The 7,824-nt window shown below is 54.8% G+C and overlaps 1 pseudogene; it reads right to left on the reverse strand.

Moving 5' to 3' along the window:
* Positions 1-3,810: 3,810 nt before the first annotated feature.
* LOC135564916 (piggyBac transposable element-derived protein 4-like) lies at positions 3,811-6,379 on the reverse strand (annotated as a pseudogene).
* Between the last annotated feature and the right edge of the window lie 1,445 nt (positions 6,380-7,824).

Raw genomic sequence — 7,824 nt, forward strand, 5'->3', positions numbered from 1 at the left:
TAGATTTTTATACCGAACATTTTCTCCTAGACCACCGCTCTGAATTTGGCACTTGGCCTTTATTCTTAGTTTAGAATTTCTGGCTTTTAACCTAAGCCTTATTTTAATGTTTGACTCTGGTCTTCCGTTTATAGCTTTTCTTAGTCATTTAAAGTATATAATACATAAGTCTCACCATTTATCCTAAAGGGGTTGCCTGTGCCAGTGCACACCAGATTCGTCTGTTACTCATTGAACCTAACCCTAACCTGAATTCTAACCTTAACCCCTAGTTACCCCAATCCCTCACCCTAACCTGAATTCTAACCTTAACCCCTAGTTACCCCAATCCCTCACCCTAACCTTGAGACCCTCATGCCTAACCTTAGACCTTTAGACCCTCATATCTGATCTTGATTCAACCTTTACCTGTACTTTGATCCTGACCCTTATGGGAACCCCAATCTGAATTCTGACCTTAACTGATAGTTTAAAAATGTTCAGCTTTATTCCCAACCCTAACCCTATGTCCCCACACTCCCATATTTAATCCAAATCTTTCACTCTCCATATCTATTTTTATCTTTAGATTCTCATATCGAACATTTTCTCCTAGACCACCGCTCTGAATTTGGCACTTGGCCTTTATTCTTAGTTTAGAATTTCTGGCTTTTAACCTAAGCCCTATTTTAATGTCTGACTCTGGTCTTCCTTTTATAGCTTTTTTTGGTCATTTAAAGTATATTATACATACGTCTTACCTATTTATCCTAAAGGGGTTGCCTGTGCCAGTGCACACCAGATTCGTCTGTCACTTATTGAACCTAACCCTAACCCTTATTTTGAGTTTTACACAGGGACACACTACAAAGGAAGATCTACGAGACAACGAGGACCCCGGGCACTCTGATGGCAACTCAGACCCCCTACTCCACCACAAAACGGGCCAAAATCTTTTGACTGGGCATAGATACTCACTTAGACCCTCTACACCTTTTAAGAAGAGACGCTCAGAGGGGCCAGCCGAAAAAAGTTTCGACTGGCAACCTAGTCTCATTGCAGGAACGTCGATTTCGCCTAACCTCAAACCTCTTTTTTCAGGCTCCCACACAACGGGAGAAATACCCCACACCAATTGGTCTCTTTTCTCCCACCAGGTAGAACCTCTTCACGGTTCCAAAAGGGATGACCAGACCCAGCCACCGGATTACTACACTCCCACCCCACCCAAACTGGGACGCAAGGAGAAAGTTCTTGATGACATCCCCAGCCGGCCAACAAACTCTACAGCCTACCTCACACCATCCAACTCCAGGACCTCCAGGAGACCTACAGGACACAGATCCCCCCCCTCCACAGAACAACACCACCACAAACCACCCAAAGGCGACCTAGGAGGCACACGGACCACCTGAAAAACAATCCCTTACACAGGGACAGTCCGGACACACCGGAGGGATACCTAGGAGCCACACCCACCACAGACTCCTCTCCGCCCCAGATACCCCAAAACCCTATGACCACAGCGATGGACATCATACACTGAAGCCACACACCTGGAGTACCCACACTCTCCTCAAACCAATCTCCAGACACCCTACCCAGCACCACAGGACCGATACCTCTACACTTTGCTCCACCCCCAGAAGTACTGCCAAACCAGCGGAACAGCAGGTCCCCACTACCACCACTCCGAGCCCCCGGGACAACCTGGTCTCACCAACCACTGACCCATCAACACTACATTACACCATCGGGGCACCACAGACCTCTACCAGCATCAACGCCAGAGCACGGACACTCTCCAAACTCATCAGAGCCAGACTCCACTTAGAGGCTATTAGCTACTACCTCTCAGGTAGCAACCTACCTCCCGGATACATCCACAAAGCCAGGATACTCACGGCAACCTTCACCCCGGCAGGGGCATCAGACACCACTTAGAGGCTACTAGCTACTACCTCTCAGGTAGCAACCTACCTCCCGGATATATCCACAAAGCCAGGATACTCACGGCAACCTTCACCCCGGCAGGGGCATCAGACACCACACTGACGGCACTCTCCTTGGCCTCCTCACTCTGGATAGAATCCAACCACCAGATCCTACAACAGCACTACAGGGAGGAGGTAGCCAAAACCTACGCCTTACTCTGTAACACACCATCATGCTCCGACTGGCAGGAAACCTGGTACCTAGGCATTCTTTGGGCCCAGAAACTCCTCAGCGGACCACTCCTGGATCGCCTCCTACAGGATATTAGAGACTCACTCCCCAACTTCAACGGGTTCTGGCCCACCAGAGACCTGAGCCAATTTAAGCCCCCCGCTTACCTTCAGCCAACCCAACAACCAGGACGAGCACGAGGGAGCCACACCAACAAAACACACCAGGATCATCCCACCTCCTCCACGAACCAACAGACGCCTCACATCAGAACGGAACCCATCCCAAAAGGCATCTACCCCCTCCCTTCGGGGTCCAACACCACCCCAGGGAAAAACATTTCCCCAACCCAACACTACAGACCAAGGCACCCTCTCACAGAAAGCGGCCTCTGGGGATCCAAAGACCCAGCCATACCCTGACCAGGGTGGTACAGGGAGGGCTCCCTTCAGGGAACACAAACCCTCCTAACCTAACCCAAGATCATACCCTGACCAGGGTGATTGAGGGAAAGGAGCAGAGGCAGAGTGCTAAGGTGGCCTCTGATCTTTCTATGCCATCCCATACCCAAACCAGGGTGGAATGTCAACCCAGTCACAGCACATCCCCAAAGGCTTACCCAAAACATGGAAATCCTTGATCAGCCCCGTACCACAGAAAAAGAAGTGCCATCCTCCCCAATCCCAGGGGATAGAAGAAACCATCAACAAATGGGCAGCCACGGACCCATACCTCCCCACCTTCCAGATGTTAACCACCAATCCACCCGCACTCTCAGGACCACCACTCTCACCACTACACCCCTACCAACCACCATCCCCACAGTACCTGTTGGAGTTGAACGTCATCGAAGACGAGGCACTCATGAACGCAGCTTCACAGGTGGAAAAACTCAACGCCCTCGCCACCACCCCACGATCCACAACCCTACACCAGGACAACACTCAGGCCACCTCCATACAAACCCCCCACCCCTACGAGCAGAGATCCCTCCTCTCCACAAAACACCAAACCACAGGAATACTCTACGAAACCCGGGGAAGAGACCTCACCAATCTTGAGACCCCCCACCATCACGGAGGCAACTACTAAAACACCACAAACCCACGGATAGGGCAACTACCACCCCCAACCCTCTACCAGCATGACCGGTCTCCCGGTACCCACGACAACATCTACCCCATCCTCAGACCTCCCCAGGACACCACCGGCACTGACACCTCCCTACATAGCCAACAACAGCCACTTCAGGAGAAACCCACACAAAGGAAACAAAAGCAGTTGGAGAATCAAACCACTCCGCACCATCCTTATCATGGGCGATTCAAACATCTGCAAACTACCCCTCATCCACTCAGACCAGACCCAAATCGAACCAGGAGCCCTAATCGAACACGCAACAGGGATGATCAAACTCCTCCTACCCAAGGGAGAACCCTGGTCACCAAATTGATCCTCTCCTTCGGCCTCAACAACAGGGAACAAGGGAACGCCACCCAACACCACGCCAACATCTCCAACCTCTACTACACGGCCACCCTAGCCTTCCCCAACGCAGATATATTCATCCCACTGATCAACCACTCCCCAAAAATGCCACTGGAGGAGAGAATCAATCTGGACACCCTTAACAGATATATCAAAAACCACCCACACATCCCCCTTCTACCCACCACCGAATTCCACACCCTCCAGGACTGCCTCCACTGGACCCTCACGACTGCCACAGCCATCTGGAAATGGTGGACACACCACACCACATAGCACATTACCTCTCCTACCCCGACCAGGGGGAGTACATACATACCCACGCTGAAGACAACACCATCCTTTCCTACCAAACATAACATAAAATACGAACAAAAACCTAACCTCCACCACAGGACAACCCTCCCCAAATAAGTAGATCATCCAGTTGGAGAGACAACAAGCACACACCTACCCCTGAAACCAAGGGAGCTCCACTTACACCTACCTTAATATCTACCGACATAGTTCCGGTCCATAACCCTCCCGTTGTCCTCCTATTATGCCTACCACACAGTGTCCCCCCCGGGTCACCCTGTCCCGTCTTGGCTAAAGGCACAAGTGTGACAGTACGCGTGTGAACAGCCTTTGCAGATGTATTTTTTACACCTACAGCACGTGGTGTGTGTCTTGGCGTCCTTCTTGGGTGGGCAGAGCTGACACCTCTTCCTCTTACTCGCCACCGGCGGGGCGGCCGGGGCGGCGGCGGCCGGGCCAGCGGCTTGCTCCCGGGCTGGCGGACGAGCCTCGGCGGTGGCACTCTGTAGGACTTTGACAAGTGCGGACGCGGCTTGGGTGCGGGGGAGACGATGCCTTCTTTGGATCAAGGGCTTGACGAGTGCCTTTCCGAGCTGCTCCAGGAACACCCTCCTCTTGTTCCGCTTCCCAGGCATCCAGTCGGGCTTGATCTCTCGCCATATGACAAAGGCGTTGTAGGAGGACACGTCGAGGATGTTGTGGAAGATGACCAGGGGCCAGCGGGCGGTCATCCGTCTGCAGCTGTAGGTGCCGACCACCTTGTCTAGGTTGTCCACGCCGCCCTTGTTGCAGTTGTAGTCTAGGATGAGGGCCGGCTTCCGGTCGCGGCGATCGCTAACGTCGGGCTCCGCGTGCAGCGTGCTCAGAAGTAGCACGTTCTTATTTCTCTTTGCCTGGTAGGACACTAGAGTGGCGGTGGGCGTGAAGGCGAACCTGGAGGACAGGACCTGTCTGCCCTTTGACTCGAGCAGCGCGGGCGGGAGCTCGGCCTTGTTCTTTCTCACCGTGCCCACCATGGTGAGGTTCCTCTCGAGGAGCCGCTGGCCCAGTTCGTAGGAGGTGAAGAAATTGTCACACGTGACGTTGTGACCGGCCGGCAGTCCCTGGGTCAGATCGAGGACGACGCGGGCGCCCTGGTTCTTCTCGGGGCGGCCGCCTTGCCGGTGTAGACTTGCATCTTCCAAGCGTAGCTGGACTTGGCGTCGCAGGCCACCCACGACTTGATGCCGTATTTGGCCCGGCTTGCTGGGAATGTACTGTCGGAAAGGACAGCGTCCTTTCGGTGGGGAGAAGGGAGGGGAGAGGAGATTAGCAGCGTCATGGTTAAAGTTGGGGCACTGCGTTTATGTTACACGCAGCCGCCGCCGCTACTGCCGATTGCTACTACTGCCGATTTGCTAGTACTGCCCACGCTACTACTGCTACCTCTCTATGCTACACGTACATACACAGATACATAGACGGTACCTCTGAACGGGACCAGTTGTTCGTCCACCGTCACGTCGGGCCCCGGGTTGTAGAGGGCCGGCAGCCGCTCCTCCCACAGGTTCCATACCTCTCTTATGGCCGCCAGTCTGTCGGTGGCGAGTCTCGCGGGTCTCGACTGGCGGTCGTCGAATCGCAGCAGCCTCGAGTACTTGTGAAACACCTTGAGCGGCATGGTGGCGCGGAACACGGTCCTGCCGCTCTCGGCGTCCCACAGGCTGGCCGCGGCCTCGCCTCGGGACCTGTAGACGCCGGCTAGGATCAGCAGCCCTACGTAGGCGCGCAGGTCGGTGGAGTCCATGGGTCGCCAGCCGTCGCCGTATTTTCTCACCCCCTGCAGATTTGTCATGTCCACAATTATCCTTTCTATCGCCGGTGTGACAAACAGCCGGAAGGTGGACTCGATGTCGAGCGCTCGCGATGCGGCGTAGGCCGTGGGGCCCGGCGTCACGACGGGGCCGGGGCGGCGGATGGCGCGGGGCCGGTCCGGGCCGCGATAGGCCACGGAGGACCATTTGATTTTGCCGTTCTTTGACAGCAACGTCTCCCTTTGGCCTCGGGCGGCTGCCGCCGCGTCCTCTCTGTCTCGCTCTGTCTCTCTGGCTCTGTCTCGATCTGGCTCTCTGTCTCGATCTGGCTCTCTGTCTCGATCTGGCTCTCTGTCTCGCTCTCGGGCAGCGGCCGTGTCTCCCTCTCGCTCCCCCTCTTCCTCCGAAGAGGAGCACGACGGCGAGGCCGAGTCGTCGTCGTAGTCGTCCGCATCACGCTCGGGGTTGTATTCCTCACCGTCTTCATCTTCCGAAACGTCCTCCTCTTCGGAAACGCAGTAGTCTTCTTCGTCTTCTTGGTCGACACTGGAGGATATCTGTTCCAGGACCTCAGCCGCGCTGAAACAAGGACTGCGAGGCGTCCTAGGCGGAGGGCTCACGCTCGGCGGGGTCGTATTCCTCGTCGTCGTCGTCATCATCGTCCTCATCATCTTCTCCTTGTTCTTCTTCTACTTCCTGACAATATTAGTAGCCTCTGTACGGCCGGCTTACAGTCGTAGGCGGAGGGCTCACGCTCGGCGGGGTCCTATTCCTCCTCGTCGTTGTCCTCGTCTTCTTCTTTCTTCTTCTTCTTCTTCCTCCTGACAATATTAGTAGCCTCTCTACGGCCAGCTTACACTGGCCACGTGAATGGGACGAGGCACGCCAACGGACGATGCGCGTTGTCTGCCCAGTCTGCTCCTTCGGGCCCTTCGGTCCATCCAGTACGCTTGGCTGGCCTCCCCGAGTTCTTGCACTGAGTTCTTGTGGACAAGTGGTGCCAGGGTCACTCTGACCCGGTCCAGACAGGGGTAGGAGTGTTACAACATACACCTTGCTAAGGCTGCCAGTGTCACTCTGACCCACACAGACACAGGGGAACAACTCGTAACACAGGGCCAGGGTCACTCTGACCCAGCCCAGACACGGGGGAATCAACTCGTAACACAGGGCCAGGGTCACTCTGACCCAGCCCAGACAGGGGTAGGAGGGTTACAACATACACCTTGCTAAGGCTACCAGGGTCACTCTGACCCACACAGACACAGGGGAACAACTCGTAACACAGGGCCAGGGTCACTCTGACCCAGCCCAGACAGGGGTAGGAGGGTTACAACATACACCTTGCTAAGGCTGCCAGTGTCACTCTGACCCACACAGACACAGGGGAACAACTCGTAAAGCTGCCCGGGGTCACTCTGACGTCACTATGACCCCGCCCACACAGGGGCGGGAGGGTTACAACATACACCTTGCTGTCTGACTAGTATCCACCAGGTGGTAGCGTTGGGTCACTATGACCCGGCCCAGACAGGGGTGGGAGGGTTACAACATACACCTTGCTGTTTGACTAGTATCCACCAGGTGGTAGTGTTGGGTCACTATGACCCGGCCCAGACAGGGGTGGGAGGGTTACAACATACACCTTGCTGTTTGACTAGTATCCACCAGGTGGTAGTGTTGGGTCACTATGACCCGGCCCAGACAGGGGTGGGAGGGTTACAACATACACCTTGCTGTTTGACTAGTATCCACCAGGTGGTAGTGTTGGGTCACTATGACCCGGCCCAGACAGGGGTGGGAGGGTTACAACATACACCTTGCTGTTTGACTAGTATCCACCAGGTGGTAGTGTTGGGTCACTATGACCCGGCCCAGACAGGGGTAGGAGGGTTACAGAGATAAACTAGCACAGCTACGCACACCCTCAAGATGGGTCCCCCAAAATGAAGACCAACCCCCCCCCCCCCCCCTGATAAAAGAAATTATGGATAAAGACTGGGATACCTTCAACACCTCTGCCTTCTCCCCGGAACCCACCAATAACCTCACGAAGGAGGAAACCACAGCGCTAAAACAACTAAAAAACAACCCCACTATT

The sequence above is a fragment of the Oncorhynchus nerka genome, linkage group LG26 (assembly GCF_034236695.1).
Source record: "Oncorhynchus nerka isolate Pitt River linkage group LG26, Oner_Uvic_2.0, whole genome shotgun sequence".
Taxonomy (NCBI): Eukaryota; Metazoa; Chordata; class Actinopteri; order Salmoniformes; family Salmonidae; genus Oncorhynchus; species Oncorhynchus nerka.